The following is a 20,021-nucleotide window of genomic DNA, read 5'->3' on the forward strand; positions in this document are numbered from 1 at the left end:
AGGTGTATATGGACTGGGCAGCGGGGAGGGGAGTGTTGGAGGTGGGGGTATCATCTGATATTCTTGTGAGTGTCCTGCTGGGAACAGAATTGGGGGGGCTAGTGTTACAGTATGTGACCCCAGAATCCGCAAGGACTGATCCCTCAGCCAGCAATATGCAGCCTGCCGCTGTAGCTGATACTGTTATTGATCTGTAATATAGCAGGGGAAACACATTTGCTGAATTGAACAATAAACTTTACTAAAGGATTAATGGATACAGAAAATGTCCATATAATGCAGATAATAATGCATCAGATAATGATAATGCATGATAATGCATCAGATAATGACAGCTTTAGTCTCACTGCAGGAATGTGGGTTCAATCACACACCTGCGGGACGAGAGACTCCCTCTCCGTCCACACTATCCTAAGACCTCACCTGCAGACTGTCCTTTTCTGGTTCTCAACAGAGTTAACCCCTTCCCGCCACGGCCCTTTTTTTCGATTTTGCGTTTTCATTTTTCACTCCCCACATTCAAAAATCTGTAACTTTTTTTTATTTTTCCATGTACAGAGCTGTGTGATGGCTTATTTTCTGCGTAACAAATTACACTTCAAAATGGTGGTATTTAATATTCCATGCCGTGTACCAGGAAGCGGGAAAAAAATTCCAAATGCAGTGAAATTGGTAAAAAAAACGCATTTGTGCCGTATTCTTGTGGACTTGGATTTTACGGATTTCACTGTGCACCCCAAATGACATGTCTACTTTATTCTTTGGGTCGGTGCGATCACGGGGATACCAAATTTGTATAGGTTTTATAATGTTTTCATACATTTAAAAAAATTAAAACCTCCTGTACAAAATTTTTTTGGCATCTTCTGGGGCTAATAACTTTTTCATACTTTGGTGTACGGAGCTGTGGGTGGTGTTGTTTTTTGCGGATTTTGATGACGTTTACAATGTTATCATTTTTAGGACTGTACGACATTTTTTCACTTTTTATAGAATTTAAAAAAATTTTTTAAATGGCAAAAAAGTGCCATTTTCGACTTTGGGCGCGATTTTCCGTTACGGGGTTAAACGCAGTGAAAAAACGTTATCATATTTTGATAGATCAGGCATTTTCGGACGCGGCGATACCTAATGTGTTTATATTTATATCAGTTCTACAGAAAGGGAAGAGCCGAGGCTCTCATGGCGACAGATCACCGCTCACTGATGACCTCACAGGGAGCGCAGATCCTCGGCAAGATGACGTCACCCATGCGACGCCATCATTTTTAACCCGCCGCCAGCAATCAGCGGGAAAACACCAGCAATCGGTGCTGGCAACAATCGCAGGTGTTACCAGTAAGCCTTTGCTGCAATATGCAGCCCGTGAGCCCTCTCTTTTACTGTTTATTTATATTTATATCAATTCTAGGGAAAGGGGGGTGATTTAAATTTTTAGGGTTTTTTATTATAATTTTTTATTTTAACTTTTTTTTTAATTTTTACTATTTTTCAGACTCCCTAGGGCAGTGATTTTCAACCTGTGTGCCGCGACACATGGTTGAGTGTGCCGCGGGGAAAGTTCCCCGAACTAAGGTGCCCCGGTGTAGTGCTGCCGCTGCGCCCCCGTGTTTCTGCCCCATACTTACCTACAAGCCCCGCGTCGGCGATCCGCCCATCTTCTGTAGCTCCTGCACCGCGCGGCCCATGTCACGTGACTGGTGCAGGAGCTACAGAAGGTGGGCGGATCGCCATTAGGAGTGAAGGTACGCGGAAGAAGACATCAAAAGGTAAGTATATAAGGTTATTATTTGTATAGGGAAGGCAGCTAGGGTCTTTTTTTTATTAGTAAAGGGGGGCCTCTAGGGCCTTTTAATTAGTAAAGGGGGGCCTCTAGGGCCTTTTAATTAGTAAAGGGGGGCCTCTAGGGCCTTTTAATTAGTAAAGGGGGGCCTCTAGGGCCTTTTAATTAGTAAAGGGGGGCCTCTAGGGCCTTTTAATTAGTAAAGGGGGGCCTCTAGGGCCTTTTAATTAGTAAAGGGGGGCCTCTAGGGCCTTTTAATTAGTAAAGGGGGGCCTCTAGGGCCTTTTAATTGGTAAAGGGGGGCCTCTAGGGCCTTTTAATTGGTAAAGGGGGGCCTCTAGGGCCTTTTAATTGGTAAAGGGGGGCCTCTAGGGCCTTTTAATTAGTAAAGGGGGGCTCTAGGGTCTTTTAATTAGTAAAGGGGGGCTCTAGGGCCTTTTAATTAGTAAAGGGGGGGCTTTTATGACTGTTTTAGTGTCATTTTGTGCTATTTTGGTTGGTGGTGTGCCCCAGGATTTTCTAAGTATAAAAAGTGTGCCGCGGCTCAAAAAAGGTTGAAAATCACTGCCCTAGGGCACTTTAACACTAGGGTGTCTGTACGATCCTTTCATATACTGCCATACTACAGTATGGCAGTATATGGGGATTTTACTACTCATACATTACCATGTGCCGACAGCACATGGTAATGAATGGGTTAACCCGAAGTAGCTTCGGGTCTTCGTGAGACCCGAAGCTACCATGGCGACGGATCACCGCTCCCCGATGACGTCACGGGGAGCGACGATCCACGGAAAGATCGCGTCGCCCACGGCGATCAGCAGTAAAACACCCGCGATTGGTGCCGGCACCGATCACGGGTGTTACCGGTAAGCCTTTGCTGCAATATGCAGCAAAGACTTACCGGCTATGGAGAGGGCTTGGCCCGCGAGCCCTCTCCATGTACCGGGACCCGACATGTGACGTACTATTACGTCACATGTCGGTAAGGGGTTAAGGGCCCAGTACTTTCTCTTCTTAATAGGGGCTTATTTCTTAGCCAGGAGAACACAGGCACACAGCCACTCCTGCCTCTTACCAGCTCCTGTGACCTCTCACATTGAATCACTTCCTTTATCTGCTTCCAGAATCTCCTCTTCTGTACTCCAGTGCCATCTACTAAGCAAAGATCCACACCGCAGCCCCTTGTTACACCTCCTCCCCAGGGTTTATGAGTTGCCATCCCGACAACATGAGTTTGCACAACGTAATGCTCAAATCGAGTTGGCATCCTGCCAAAGTTGGAATGTTGAGACTGTCGAGGTTGGGTAACTTCCTCCATTGTAGTACTCTCCGTCTTCTCTCATCTCTGCGAGAGGCACACTTGTCCTGGGTTCCAGCAGTGGTTAACCGGCCACTGGGGAAAGCCACCACTCCTCGATAATCTGGGTAGCTGGACACTTTTTTTTGGTAACAGGGGTTCTAGGCACATGGTCTTAATTTCTGATGCACCATCACTCCTTCCCTTCTTGTCTCACCTCTGAAACCGGCATGTGTGGGTTTGGCTGCCAAACAACTTCATATGCTTGTGGTTCCCAACACATCCTCCCTCTCCTCTAGGCCAGTGATTTTCAACCTGTGTGCCGCGACACATGGTTGAGTGTGCCGCGGGGAAAGTTCCCCGAACTATGGTGCCCCGGTGTAGTGCTGCCGCCGCGCCCCCGTGTTTCTGCCCCATACTTACCTACAAGCCCCGCGTCGGAAATCCGCCCATCTTCTGTAGCTCCTGCACCGCGCGGCCCATGTCACGTGACTGGTGCAGGAGCTACAGAAGGTGGGCGGATCGCCATTAGGAGTGAAGGTACGCGGAAGAAGACATCAAAAGGTAAGTATATAAGGTTATTATTTGTATAGGGAAGGCAGCTAGGGTCTTTTTTTTTATTAGTAAAGGGAGGCTGGGGCTTTTTATTAGTTAAGGGGGGACTCTAGGGCCTTTTAATTAGTAAAGGGGGGGCTCTAGGGCCTTTTAATTAGTAAAGGGGGGGCTTTTATGACTGTTTTAGTGTCATTTTGTGCTATTTTGGTTGGTGGTGTGCCCCAGGATTTTCTAAGTATAAAAAGTGTGCCGCGGCTCAAAAAAGGTTGAAAATCACTGCTCTAGGCAGTCTTGTTTCTCACCATCACACGGTCTCCAATCTGCAAGGGTAGTTCTCTCAACTTTTGATTCACTACCAGATCACGGGGGTCCAAACGGTGGGCAACCAGGTTATACACGTCTTGTATTTTATTTAAGATGATCCCCCATCCATGTCGAGGAGTCCATTCTTCCACCTCATGTTCGTTTGAGACCATCATGAGGCTGAAGGGACATCGACCATTTCTCCCAAACATTAGCAAGTAAGTTGAATATCCTGTAGTAGAGTGCATTGTATTGTAGTAGACCCACACTAGCTCAGCCATAAAGTCTGGCCACCTTTCCCTCTTCTAGGGTTCGTACCCAATTGAACCCCTCAAAGGAGGAGAGAAACGGCAAGACTATAAATATTTGTGGTAGGATAAAAATATACCAATCTTTAGTAACACGATTTCATACAATAAAACATGCATAATTTGAACATTTAACAAACGAATGCAGTAACAAACAGATGCAGTACAAAGATAGTGATACACAGACAAAACAGTCATACCCAGACACTGTTTGGAGATATGTGATAAATAAGGAAGGACCAGACTTAAAATTTATAAGATGGCCGCCCAAACTGTGATTAGCATTCAATGTATATTGCCCCAAATAGTCTGCAACATAAGGTTAGTATGAACCTATTTTGTCTACCTAAATAAGTAGACGGACCCAGGACATAACACATAATGCAATTATAATTCAGCAATACTTTATTGAGTTAAACATACAAAGACCATAAAAAGAGTTTTTTCAATAAAACATGTGCAGCCACAGATGGTGGTAGGCAGATAAAGGAGTAACACCGTTGGATCTAAAGGGAAAAAGGGTACTGCATAGCAAATTTTTATAGGGATAAGGTGTATCAGGTATTTGTGTACCGTTCAGGTACTACAATGTTATTGTAACAGTATATTGCACTTGCCCCAATAAAGTTTTAAGGTGAATAGGGTCTCTTACCCATAGTCAAGCAGCGAATTCCCAGGTCCAGGGTGACTCCCGCCCCGACGTACGTTTCGGCTCGAATGAGCCTTCGTCTGGGCGACCCCAGACGAAGGCTCATTCGAGCCGAAACGTACGTCGGGGCGGGAGTCACCCTGGACCTGGGAATTCGCTGCTTGACTATGGGTAAGAGACCCTATTCACCTTAAAACTTTATTGGGGCAAGTGCAATATACTGTTACAATAACATTGTAGTACCTGAACGGTACACAAATACCTGATACACCTTATCCCTATAAAATTTGCTATGCAGTACCCTTTTTCCCTTTAGATCCAACGGTGTTACTCCTTTATCTGCCTACCACCATCTGTGGCTGCACATGTTTTATTGAAAAAACTCTTTTTATGGTCTTTGTATGTTTAACTCAATAAAGTATTGCTGAATTATAATTGCATTATGTGTTATGTCCTGGGTCCGTCTACTTATTTAGGTAGACAAAATAGGTTCATATATATCTAATCATAGCCCTAGGCTTTGGTGGCACAATATCCTTAGAGGTTACTATACTGTATTAATGCAGATATACACCTTATACTTGGTTTCACCTCTACTCTGTGGTACATCATAGGTTTTGAACATAAGGTTAGTGTAGAGGCCAGGCGGAAAATGTTGGAAAACATCCAACATTAAACAGTCCAGAACCCATAATAAGCAAAGGTGATAATCATTCCGGGCAGCAAATCCTGTCCCAGGGCCGCGACCCCTTCTCCCCTGACCACGGCTGTCTCAGCGGTCCCCCTGGCAAAGGTAAAGTGGCATGTTGTGGTGGGATGGGACCGGTTCTGGAATGTGTAATTCCGCCACCAGAGCTTGAACATCATCCGGGTGTCAAATGACATATCTCCGACCAGCATGTCTGATTTGTAGGCGAAATGGGAAACCCCACGAATATGGGATGTCCCGACGTCTCAGTGTGGCTGGCCACTCTTGCCCCATATCTCACCATAGGGTTGGGGACTGTGGAGAAATTGTTGCCGCCCCGCCAGTGCTATTGTGCACCAGAGGGCTGTTTGGTCCCCAGAGACCTGTATGCAATGTTGCCCACCGACCTCCACCCAGGATGGGCCCGGTACCTGTGGGCTCTGAGGTGCCTCCAAGGGTGAGTGCTACACCCTGTGGATCTGGGCTGATGGTAATGAGGGGACTTTGGCTACCCCTGCGGTTCCCAGAGCACGGCCCTCCATGGCTCCGATCTGTGCAACTATGTCGGGTGTAATAACACCCTCCCCCGCCTCGGGGATGATGGTTGGGACAGGTTTAAGCCTACCGTGGTTCTCTGCGACCACTGCTGCCGCAGCATCTGCAGGTCTGACCGGCCACCCCGCCACGGCCGCTACCTTGGCTGCATGTAAGAGCCCCTGTCAATATTTACTTTACCTGTAAGCAGCTCCTCTGTGCATCCTCCTCCAAATTCTCCATGCAGCCTGATGGCTTAGAAGCTGGAACAGGGGCTACACTTCAGAGGGCTATAACTTTAGATCCATGGAACCTAGAATTTATCCTCTTTCATATGAATCTAACATATGAGTGCCCGGAAAACCGTAGATATTAACAGTTAAATTGCCGTCGGTAGTGAGGATTTTTTAATATGAAAATCACATCCATAACTTCTCAATTTAGATTCCCTGACATCTGGAATCTAAAACACAATTTTAGATTCAGAGGAGTGAGAGTTTAGGTGCCCCGAAACCGAAGTTATAGCCCTTTGAAGACAGCACATATCCCATATGTCTGGCCATAGAGATGCCACCCTGTGAAGATGTATGAGAAATGTGCTTGGCATGGAAATGGTTAAGGATCATCACATACTGTATAGACTCCACTCATTGTGGTTGATTTTGGTTCTGCTTAAATAATCCACTGAAATATTTAGATTTTTATTTATATATATATTACACCTTTTAAGTTTACTTCTGAAAGAGTCCAGATGTTTCCTTCGGCTCACAAACAAAGGGAGATCTTGTTCCTCGTTTTCTTGCTATGCTACTGTAGCAACATTGGCCAAAAGAATCTTCATGTGTTGTTTCTGGAGCATATTGGAACTTGCTTTCAGCGTCCCACAGACTGCTTCTAGTTCCCTGATGTTCAAGGAAAGAGATGATCTGCCTTTTGATCACACTTCCTGTATATAGTTCTCTGGCAGAAGGGCACCCCAAGCTCTCTGACTCGCATTTGTCTGGATTGGAATGAGTGTGACTTAGAACGTTCTTACATTTGGAGCCGTACAGAACTGGTGTCAGTTGCATATCGCAGCTGACACCTGTATGTAACACCCGCGACCGGAGATTCCTCCTATTGCGGGTGTTAACAGCTTACACGCCACAGTCAAACATGCTGGCGGCATGTAAGGGGCTTTTGAAGTGGATCGGATGCCCCTGCGGCACTTACCGGGGGGTCCGATACTCTGCTGGCAGCTAGGGGTCTCCAGGCATGACCCCACTGTAATACACTGAGCATGTGCATGCATGCGCTGTAGTGCACTGTGTAAGCTATATCTGAGCTTGAACAAGTTATCAGAAGATCACTTGTTCAAGATAACATGTCACGGTAATAAAAAAAATGTTAAAACAATAAGTTAAGTTTTTTTAATTAATAAAAGAAAGTGAATTCCCATAAACACCACAATTCCCTATACACAACTAATAAAGTACAAAAAAAACCCCACTAAATCACAAAAAAACGTATTTGGTATCGTAACAATTTGTACAATAAATCATAATTACTTTACAAAAAATGATCTAAAAAGTGATCCAAAAAAATTACAAGCACCAAAATGGTACCACAAAAAATAAGCGGAATACCCACTAAATTGAAGTTCTTATTTTTACAGTGCCTTTCATCTCACAAAAAATAAGCCCTCGTTTGTCCAAATTGCCAAAAAAATAAAGATTGTATAGTCTACAAACCCTTTACTGACGCGAGCTGTAATAGCATGGTGCGGCGTAAGTGACTTGGCAGCACAGCTCAGACACAGTGATCAGGGCAAGGTGGCGGCTGTTCCTGACAGCAATCCATCCTGTCCATTAACTGTCCCCCCCCCCCTTCCCAGTTCATGATCGTTGCTATTGACTCATCAATGCAGACCAGCCAATAGAAGCAATTTTATCGATGACGTCAGTAATACTGTTCATCATGTCTGTAGAAACGGTGATTGAGGCAAGGTGGTGGCTGTTCCTGACCGCCACCATTTTTCACTCTAGGTCCAGAGGGATTTCACCGCTTCCCCCCCCCCCTCCTGTTCATGTTCGCCACTATTGGCTGGTCGATCTTGACAATATTCGTCACAATGGGCATCACTGGGGTGGATAGGAGCAACACTAGGCAATAATTACAGGACTAAAAATCTGACATGGAGGCCATGTCTGGTGGCTTCATGTCGTCTCCCAGAGAGCTCCGATTGACTGATCTGTGCACACACTTCTGGTAAAGGGTTAGTTTGGGGCATAGGTTTCCCTGCAGCAGCGAGTTACAGATATCAGCTGAATGTGGGAGTAGTAAATACCCTAATTTCTTATAATATGTTACGGAAAAAACGTCCGGCCCTGGGCTACGGCCACTTTGGATGGAGGCTATAATTTTCTTGAGCTCTGATACTGTAACCGGGTGAATGAGGGAATTTTCTTCCTCATAATTTAACTGTGGTAATGTGAAAGCATTGAGAAAACATACATATAAAAGAAAAGATAACAAAGAACCAATCCGGTATGATCCGCCGTTTAGGATTAGTGTTAGCCCCTTGAATCTCCAGCACCTAGGCGCTGGAGTGTGCAGGGGGTCTCTATTTCTATTCTGATGGAGTAGGTGTATGGGTTTTCAGGCTGGAAACTTCATGTACATTGCATAATAACAGTCTACCTAATAACATTCTGCAATATGAAAGAGTAAGGCATTAGGACTGCAGTGTTCTGTGCTAGCTCTCATTAAAACTTAAGGTCTCAATATAAAAGTTTACAGAAGGAAGATGTCCTTATGGATACAACAAATGGGACATAAAACAACTCTGTATCCTTCCCTGTGAAGCAGGAATGGGGACCTGTCAGTAGAAGAAAAAACATAGCAACAAGTATTTGAACGTAAGGAGAGTCAGTATTGACCCATAGGCCCTTACAGTAACTCTGTCCTATGTGCCACAACAACGCAAACTGGCAATTAGTCCACCGGAGGGTGCCCACAACCAAATAAATTGTGAAATACCACTCACGAATGTTCGGGAGAACCTTCATGGTGCGTTGTACTTCGGTGGCCTTTTTCGGTCTCTTGGAAGTTTCGGAGGCTCCACAGTTTTCCATTGAGATTAATATCTCAGTGGCAGAAGCTCGATGTTGTCGTTCGCTGGTAGCCATGATGGGATGGATCACTATTGGGTCCACTGCCAGACATCTCGACGCCTTGGATAAATCCCTTGAGTGTCGAATGGTTGGCTTTGGTTTGAGTGCCCTGTGCACTCTTTCTATGGTTACTCTCGCAACTTTCTCTTCTCCTATGAGCTGACTGAAGATTTGCTTCATGATAGCGGGTAGTGTGTCTGAAGTCCAGCTTTCCGGGAGGCCCTTGGGACGTATATTCTTCCTCCTACTCCTATTTTCCTGACCTTCCAGCATCAGTATGACCTGGTTAATCTGATCATCCGTTGCTTTCAGCTTCTCTCTCATAGCTTCAGCATAAACAGTCATTTCTTCCTGGTCTGCCTCCAGCTCCTCTACCCTGTGGCCCACATGTCTCACCTCTATCTTTATTTCATTGAGCTCCTTCATGACAGGCTTTAGAGCTGAGGTGATTGTGGCTTTCAGGGGTGCTTGTGAGATGCCGAGCATGTCGCGTCCGGTCGCATTCCTCTCTGAGAATTCATCCTCACCAGAGTCTTCAGCCGCGTCAAAATGCACATGGATACAACATCTTGATTTCGGCCTGTGGTAAGTGAGATCGGTATTCTCCTTAGATTTCTTACCCAAAGCTCCAGTTTTCTACGCTTGTAGTGGGCTATGTTTATTCCCCTTGCCGCCGTATTTTTTTTTTTTTTTTAAAGTGTTTATTTATTGGGTTTTTTTTTTTTTGGAACATTTATAAGAACAACAGCAGTCCAACATAAATACAGAAACACAATATCAGACATACATTGCGGCATCAATATTTTGACAAGAGTGGCGTGTCTTGGCCTTATAAACATAATTAGACACAAGTATTGCTGCTAGATATGATAAAATATAAATGTAATGCAACCGCGTCCCATGCTACCTACACTCTCATACAACACACATACTACAACAACAACACCATACATTCACTTCCTCCCTCACCCCCCTCGACACATCAGGTGGGATTAAAAGTATTAGAAATAAGAGTCAATACCCTTACACAGCAGTAAGCGGGTGTTGCCCAAATCAGATCAAATTTTTGTGGACAACCTCTGTGTTGATATACTGTACGGTAGTGGGGTACAAACTTATTTATTAGCAGGATCCACCGCTTCAAGGTGGGGGTGTCCTGATCTTTCCATGACATTACAACTACCTTACGTGCATAATAAAGGGCAAATCTACAGAAGATCTTATCATAATGTCCATAAACTAACTCATTAATTATACCCAGGAGGCAAACTTTGGGTGACAGGACTCGGGGCATGCCAAAGTTTGAATGCAGAAATTCCATAACTGCGGCCCAGAACGGCTGGACCCTGCTGCAGGACCACACACAGTGGAGAAAGGACCCACTGGCAGCCTGACATCGGAAGCATGTGTCCTCCTCTATAACGCCTATACGATGTAGTTTTTCAGGGGTATAGTATATGCGATGAAGGAACTTTGTTTGGACCAGAGAGTCCCTAGCGCTTACAATGTTTTCAAAGAAGGATGATTCAACCTCTTCCCATTCCTCCAGCGCAGAAGGGCCTTATCGAAGGGTCTTCTGCGCGTGGACTGAAGAAGAGTGTAAGATTGGGTGAGTGGTCTAGACAGCTCCGGGGCACTCAGTAGTTTTTCTAGAGAAGTAAACTCTACAGACAAGTTAAAGGAGCCGAACTGTGCTTGGAATGCATGACGCAGCTGGAGGTAGTGAAAAGAAGCTATGGCCGGTAGACTAAATTGCTCACTCAACTCGGTATAAGAAAGAAATTCAGAGGTTGTAGACAATAGCTGACCAAGGAATTTGAGTCCTACACAGCCCCACATGGTCCAGCCAGGGAGGGAGACAAAGTGGACCAACCACGGGTTTCGCCAAAGAGGAGTTCTAGGGGACCGAGGAGCAGGGGTAGCAGTCTGAACCAACCCCTGAGCCCGTTGCCAATTTACTGCAACTGCTCTCAACGGAGTAAGAACAGATGTAGATGACTTGCATCTGTATAGTAAGCTAGTGAGGGCTTCATACGATCCCAGGAGGGCCCCAGCCAGCGCAGTGGCCGCGTTTGTTCTATCTATATCAATCCACCATCTAGCGTACACTAATTGAGAGGCCAAGTAGTAAAGGTACATGTCTGGGGCTGCCATACCCCCCTCTCTTTCGGGGCCTGCAACAGTTCCAAACTAAAACGAGGGGAACCCCCCTGCCAGTAGAACGCACGCAACATGCTTTCAATGCGTCTAAATAACCTCCTTGGGAGCAGAACCGGGCAGACATGAAAAAGATATAAGAATTTGGGGAGGTATATCATTTTAAAAAGATTGATACGACCCAGCAGGGAGAGTGGGAGAGAAGACCAACTACGCAGGCGGGATTCTGTATCTGCCATTAGAGGCTCAAGGTTAAGTTCTGGGTAGGCACGAACATTCCTAGAGACCCACACACCCAAGTACTTAAAACGAGAGACAACCTGCAAGGAAACTGGGAGAGACATGGATGAGACATTTATTTCTGATAGTGGGAACAACACAGACTTGCTCCAGTTGACCCTAAGACCCGAAAATGAGCCAAATCTATCAATTAGGGATAAAAGGGATAGTAGGGAGGGTCCTACATCTTGCAAATAAACAATAGCATCATCTGCGTACAACGACACCTTTTCCACTATTGAACCACGGGCGATGCCACATATGTCAGCAGACTCACGTATTGCCAAGGCAAGGGGCTCTATAGCAAGGGCAAACAGGAGAGGGGACAATGGACATCCCTGCCTTGTGCCTCTCCCCATAGAGAATGCCCCAGAGACATCCAAGTTTGTTCTGATCCTGGCTTTGGGCTCATGGTATAATAACCTCACAAAAGCGAGAAATCTAGGGCTGACCCCTATTTTTGATAGCAGGAGCCATAAGTAAGGCCACTGTACCGAATCGAATGCCTTACAGGTGTCTAATGATAACACAAAGCCAGGATCAGTAGCTTCCCCAGCAGCCGCTATATTCAAAAACAACCTCTGAATATTAATGTCCTTGCTCTTTCCAGGCATAAAACCAGTTTGGTCTGGGTGTATCAGGGAGGTGATCACTTTATTTAGCCTTGTAGCCAATATTTTTGCAAGGATTTTAATGTCCAAATTTAGGAGAGAGATGAAACGATAGGAATCAGGGAGTAGAGAATCCTTTCCTGGCTTAAGCAGGACCACAATTAGGGCCTCCCGCATAGAGTCCGGAAGAGAGCCCCTCTCTAGAGCTGTAGAGAAGAGGGTAACCAAATGGGGGATGAAGACGTCACTGTTCTCTTTATACCATTCCCCCCCAACCCATCCAGCCCGGGAGTCTTACCCAGAGGGAGAGAATTAATCGCCAGCTCCACCTCCTCGGCCGAGATCGGAGCGTCCAGTTCAGAGGACTGCGAGGAGGACAAATTCCATAGGGGAAGGTTTTCCAAAAAGAGCTCCATATCCTCGGCAGAGGCAGGGGACCTGGAGGAATACAGGGAAGAGTAAAATTCCTTAAATACAGCATTAACTTCCTTAGGAAAAGATACCAGAGTATTATTAGTATTAATAATGGACGGAACTGAGGCGCATGGTCGCTCATCTCGGGATAAATAGGCAAGCAGCTTCCCATTCTTGTCCCCGAATTCAAATACTGAAGCCTCCGTAGCAATCAGACGTTTCCTAGTCTGTTCCTTGGCCAAACCCAGGTGCTCCCTTTGAGTGTGTGCCCATTTGCGTTTGTTTTCCTGACTAGGGTTATCCAAAAATTCCCTCTCCGTCTCCCCCAAAACCCTTGTTAGATCTGTCTCCCTCTGTCTGTGAACTCTCCTCTGTCCAGCCACCCCCGGGCCCCCCGGACACTGGATTTGTACGAGTCCCATGCGGCCAGCGGGTCAGGGTGATCAGAGTTAGTATTCCAGTATTCTAGGTGCGTGGCTTGCACCACCTCTTTGACTACCGGGGAGGTCAACCAGGCCGGATGTAATCGCCATATACGAGAATCTGTTGGAGGGCCAATTAATAGGGTTAAAAGCAGAGCAGAATGGTCAGAGGCACTACGAGGGCAGTAGGAAATCATATCAACTGCTGGGAGTAGGTCAGGTGAAACAAAAGCTATGTCAATGCGTGAAAAACTCTTGTGAACTAAAGAATAAAAGGAGTACACCCGTTCCATGGGGAATTTCTTCCGCCAGACATCCACCAAACTAAGAGAAGTGCCCCAATCATTCAAGTGTGCCGAGGCAGGATCCATACCACTAGTACGGTCTATAGATGGATCCGGCACAGCATTAAAGTCTCCCACACACACCAAAGGACCGGGAGGCATATCAGCCAATTTATTGGAAATAAGGGTTAACAGTGCCGGGTCCATTGGCGGGGGGACATATATAGAAGCAATGTTGAAGGCGGTACCCCACAAAACACAATGCAGTATGACAAATCTTCCAAAGTGGTCACATGCTACTTGAGATACCTCTATAGGGAGGGCCTTAGTGACTAGTATGGAGACTCCCCTAGCATATACTGAGTAAGAGGAGTGGTATCCCCTTGCTATCCAAGCCCGCTTCAGCGCTAGTACCTTCTGCCCAGTCAAGTGAGTCTCTTGAATACAAATTATATGCGGTGACTGTTTTTTAATAGAGTCTAGTATTAGGGCCCGCTTAAATTTAGAATTAAGACCCCGCACATTCCAGCTTAATATCTTTAGCGGAGCCATATTATCGGAAGGGGTAAGGAAAAAGAAAGGATATTGATACCCATATACAGAGCTTGAGGGGGGAGGAGTCACGGTCAGCCATCCATTCACTCTCACAAGCCACACAATAGCCATACTAGGTGCCAACAGCACAACGTAGACACAAAACTAAAATAACCTATTCCCCAACTAAGTAACCCCCTGTCTAACCCACAGAAGTGGAGACCTATACCCTATAACAATTAACTAACACAGGACAGTGGTCCCTAGCTAAGACAGAACAACCTTAGTCAGTCCCAGGACCCTGATCAATTAAACAATGTAGTTATACATATAGCTTTTAAGACAGCATTTGGAGCAGTACATAAGTAACGGAGTGGAGCAGTAGAAAAAGGGGTGGAAAGAGAAAGGTAGGTAAGGGAAAGGGTGAGGAAGATGGGGAGGGCCAGGGCAGAATAGGGACAGTGGCAAAGGGAAAGCGAGAAGGAGAAGGGGAAGAAAAAGGGGGAAGGAGAAGACCTTTGGAGTACAAGATTAATACAAGTACAAAAGCTTTCAATGGGAGCCTCTACATGAATAATGCGAATTAAGCGGGCATTAACATCTGTTGAGGCACGTGATGACAATTCGATTTAGTCCGGAGGACGAGGAGCCGCAGCAGCTCTGGGAGCCGCATCCGCCCAGTGCAGGGCCTCAGCAGGAGAAGTGAAGAATCTAGAAACCTGACCATCGACGACTCTCAGCCTGGCTGGATACAACATTGAATATTTATATCCTTTTTCACGAAGACGTTGGCGGACCACTGTGAAATGGGTGCGTTGTTTCCGTACAGCGGCTGAAAAGTCCGGGTAAAAGGAGACTCTATTACCACTGTGCAAGATTTCACCTTTGATGCGGACCGCCCGCAGGATGGCATCTCTGTCTCTGAAATGTAAGAGGCGAGCAAGAAAGGGACGAGGCGAGCCCCCCGGGGGACCTGGCCGAGCTGGAACTCGGTGGGCCCTTTCAATAGTGAAAAAGGGGGAGAAAGTGTCGGCCGGTAGGAGGTCCCGAAGCCACCTCTCCATAAAGGAAACAGGATCAGCACCTTCCACTTTCTCAGGCAGACCCACAACTCTGATATTATTGCGCCTTAGGCGATTCTCAAAGTCGTCCGCTCTTTCTATGGATGCTTTCATTTGTTGCTGCAAATCGCGTATTTGGGGCGGCATGGGTCTCTGCACATCCTCCACCTCTGAGATCCTACGCTCAGTCTCCGTTATTCTTTCCTTGGCCTTGTGAACATCATGGCGGAGCAGGACAAAGTCTTGCCGAAGTTCATCCACTTTTGAAACCATCAGGGATTGGCAGGAGTTTATGGCAGCCAGGACCTCAGCAAATTTCAAATCCAACACCGCAGAGGGGTCCAGAGGATCATCAGGGTTAGTAGGAGAGCCCGGTTGCGGGGGGCTCTGAGAGCCCTCAAACATAGAAGGACAAGAGTCCAGAGATCTTGTAGGTGACTGGGGTTGCGCCCTCGAGAACCGCCAGTTTCTGTTTAGCAGTCCTACGTTTATTACCCATAGTAAGGGGGTAACCCACAGCAGAGGTAATAGCACAACAGAGACAGTAGACAGGTCAGACGATTAGGCAAATATATTCAGTGAGATAGATTAGGAGATGGCCCACTTTTTGAGCAGGTGTGCTTTACCGGGCTTGATGTATGTACAGGCCTGAGGACCCAGAGGTCACCTCATGCAGTCCTCCAACAGAGAGAATGAACTATAAAAAAATATTGGGCCACGTTGGCAGAACCCACAGCTGGGTAAGTATGATAGTGAGCAATAATGCCAGCCAGACAGGGGACACAGACACTATTACCGGGCCAATCTTGCAGAGAAAGTCAGGCGACACAGCTGGCATGTACTTGCCCGTTCATTGGCGTCCAGGGTCTGGAGGACATCCACAACTCCACAGGTCAGAGAGAATGGTAGGGGGCAGGCACTGATAATGCTCCCGAATTGTCCCAGGGTCCGCTGGAAAAGCCCGCGATGCAGCAGCGGAGACCCGGAAGTGGCCGCGGCCCTCACTTCCGGTCGGCGGCAGCCCCACCGGGCAGAAGGCCCAACCGAAAGCCGCCGGCCACGTAAAGCACCACACTCGGCAGGCGGGATGGAATGTACCGTGCAGCAGGCGGGTTAGCAGGAGCCGGGTAGCTGGTGGGCATGAGGCGCAGTGTCCGCACGAAAGATGGCAGAGTCTACCGCCGCTCTCCGCTCCCCAAAATCTGGCCAGATGGGGTCCGGGGACTCCACGAGGAGAGGGGGATAGCAGGATGGCTGCCTTTTAATCAGGATGGAGATCAGGGTCCCGGGAGCTCACCGCCGTGCGTCCTCTCAGCCCGACATCCGGCCACGCCCCCCCCTTGCCGCCGTATTTTAACATGTTTATGCCACTCAGTGCAGTGGCTAGCTCCGGCCCCCTACTCAAAAAAGTGTCTGTTCCAAAAGAGTAGTTATGATGGACACTATACACTCACCGGCCACTTTATTAGGTACACCATGCTAGTAACAGGTTGGACCCCCTTTTGCCTTCAGAACTGCCTCAATTCTTCGTGGCATAGATTCAACAAGGTGCTGGAAGCATTCCTCAGAGATTTTGGTCCATATTGACATGATGGCATCACACAGTTGCCGCAGATTTGTCGGCTGCACATCCATGATGCGAATCTCCCGTTCCACCACATCCCAAAGATGCTCTATTGGATTGAGATCTGGTGACTGTGGAGGCCGAGTACAGTGAACTCATTGTCATGTTCAAGAAACCAGTCTGAGATGATTCCAGCTTTATGACATGGCGCATTATCCTGCTGAAAGTAGCCATCAGATGTTGGGTACACTGTGGTCATAAAGGGATGGACATGGTCAGCAACAATACTCAGGTAGGCTGTGGCGTTGCGACGATGCTCAATTGGTACCAAGGGGCCCAAAGAGTGCCAAGAAAATATTCTCCACACCATGGGCCTGCTTTAATAGGACCAATGGTCAATACAAGCAAATCTCCCTAAACTTTGCCTTTGCCATGCTTCCAGGAGATGTACCTCCAGCTGTGGCATCGCTCCTACATCACTCAAACTAGAGGTTTTCATATGGGTATATACGACACAACAGCATGCTGGAGATGTCACGAGGAAAGAGCCGGTCTTTATCACTGTATGTGGGCATGTTCAGTTATCCAGCCTTTCTGGCACACAGTTATAGTCTTCACAACTAAATATCTCACAAATTATGTCCCTAGAGACCCTCTGTGGGCGATCTTTGGGTATGTAGATACAGAAACACAACATTGTACCAGAGGATGCCAGGGATTACTGACAGCAGTAGCAGCAGCGGGATATAAAAGCATCCTCCAAACCTGGCTCAGCCCCACAGCTCCCCCTTTCAGAATGTTATTAGACAAACTAACGTATATAATGCGTATGGACTGGATTGACGCCTCCCTGAGTAGGGAAAAGCAAGTACAGTCTTTTATCACCACTTGGGAAAGTTTTATCAGTGTGCTGTCACCAGAGATGAGGCGAGATATCAGAAATTGCTTTGTGTGGTACCACAAAAGACAACTTGTGGGAGATGTCCCTGTGGAACTTGACTGATTGGGCTAGGAATGGTAGTAGTGGTAACTAGCAAATAAATGTGGTAACATTGTATAATATATCATGCTTGGGCTGGGGTGGGGCGTAACCCCTGGGGATGAAATGATGAGCGAGAAACATGATTCTTTGGTTTCATTGTGTTAATTATATTGTGTTTCCCTCCCCATCTCTTTCCCACATCCCCCCATTAGTTTCCCCAAGAACAGGGTATAACTATCTGGTAATGATGTAAATTTGCCACACTATACCTTAGGATTCTGTTCCTTCAAGCTGAATAAAGACTACTGCTGGCAAGAGAACTAAAGCTGCTAATTGGAACTAAATAAATCCCAATGACCTGTTGGACCCCCCCCCTTTTTTTTCTTTCCTCCACCCTCTTTCCTATGGGTCCTAGACCCAACATTTGTATTGATGACCCTATGTTGGGGTTTTGTGTTTTTTTCTTTTTTTTTCTTTTCTGTTTCATAAAAATTAAAATTTAATAAATACAGTTTAAAAAAAATACTAAATTGTTAGTAAAGTCTTCAGCATTTACTGGGAGCGGGCAATGGAACAGAAGAAGGCTACTTAAGGGCGGCAGCAAATATGCTAGAATCAGCCCTGTCTGTATATATGGGCACAGCACAGTACTACTACTATCTGGTATACGTGGGAACACATCAGTACTACTACTACTACTACTACCTGGTATATATGGGCACAGCTCAGTACTACTACTCCTATTCTGTATATGTGGGGAAAGAACAGTACTACTCCTCCTATCCTGTATATATGGGCCCAGTTTAGTACTACTAGTATCTAGTATACATGGGCACACATCAGTACTTCTCCCATCTGGTATATATGTGCACAGCTCAGTACTACTCCTCCTATCTGGGATATGTGGGCACAGATCAGAAGTACTACTCTTATCCTGTATATATCAGCACAACACTACTACTACTCCTATCCTGTATATATGGGCAAAACAAAGTACTAGTAATGATAAATCAAGATTAATGGTTATAAAGTGATGATTTTCCTTTTGTATCTGTCATCATGCACAGATCTGTAACATGAAAGTGATGGCTTTCAATAAATACATCTTATCATAAACTTAAAGGGAACCTGTCAGGTGGATTTGGGGCACTATACCACCCACAGGTCCTGGACTAGTGACAAATCACCCTGTATAATTACAGTTCATAACGGCATTTAACAAAAAAAAAAGTTCCTCGGCCTGCTAATGAAGCTGGAGTTCACCTTGCCCAGCAGAAAATTGGCATACATGGGGGCACATGGGATCCCTTTTGCCATGCCCCTGATCTGGTTGCATACCTGTCCAAAGAGAAAAAACCAACCGATTGTGGGCCCTCAATAGGAAATATGCAACTGCCTCTAGCCCTTCTGTGTGCGGGATGGAGGAATACAGTGCCTCAATATCCACGTTCACAAGGAGTGTGTTCTAATCTACTGTGATCCCCTCTAGATGATGGAGATGTTGTATCTCTCAAATATGAGGGTAAGGATGTCACAAATGGGTACAGGACTGTGTCTATATAGGTTCCCATGTTTTGGCTAATGGAGTTCACTCGCAGAGCCAAATTGGTCTCCCTTTAAATGGCAATATCCCTTTTTTTATTTTAGGGAGACTATAAAAAGTCGATATTGTGGGTAGTTTTGGGAGACTAAAGCCTAGTTCTTCTTTACTTATAATGTTCATGTCATATTTTGCCTTCTCTAGGATCCCTTCTAGTTCTGGTAAGAATACTTGAGTAGGAATATTATCAAGGACTTAATATCCTCCTGTATCTCTTTCAAGGCACATCTTTCGATAATACCTCGTTTCAAGAATAACATTATTCCCCCCTTTTTCTGAAGGCTTAAATCACGATGTTCCCGTCTCTTTCTAGATCCTGTAGAGCCTTCATCAAATTTTTCTAATTTTTTTTGTACAGTTAAAAAAAAAAAACAGGCTGTACTGGAATCTTTTAAGTTCTCTTGTAGCTAGCTTAACAAAAACATCTAAACATGAGAGCTCCCCCTGTGGTGGCATTTTAGTACTCATATCTCTAAATGGAGTGAATAGGCAGTGTCCTTGCAGAATTGGTCAAGTTTCCTTCTGCTAATAAATAGACTTTATCTACTACAGTGTCTTAAAATGCCTCTAATAACCAAAATCAGGAAACAATTACACAGCACAGGCAGTATGACTCTGGTCGTGAATGTACTCACATCTATCAAACAAACATGGAACAATACATGTGCTAATACAATAACCAGGCAGTTAGGTAAGAGTAATGATGAACTGCAGCAGGCAACCTATTATCCAGAATTCAGATGAGTGGCGGATTGTGGTATTGGGTGAAGGGAGGAAAAAGAAATAGGCTGGTATTGCGCTGCTCGGCATTCACAATGATTTGTCAACAAAGTACACTGAT

The sequence above is a fragment of the Engystomops pustulosus genome, chromosome 1 (assembly GCF_040894005.1).
Source record: "Engystomops pustulosus chromosome 1, aEngPut4.maternal, whole genome shotgun sequence".
In the NCBI taxonomy this organism is placed as follows: Eukaryota; Metazoa; Chordata; class Amphibia; order Anura; family Leptodactylidae; genus Engystomops; species Engystomops pustulosus.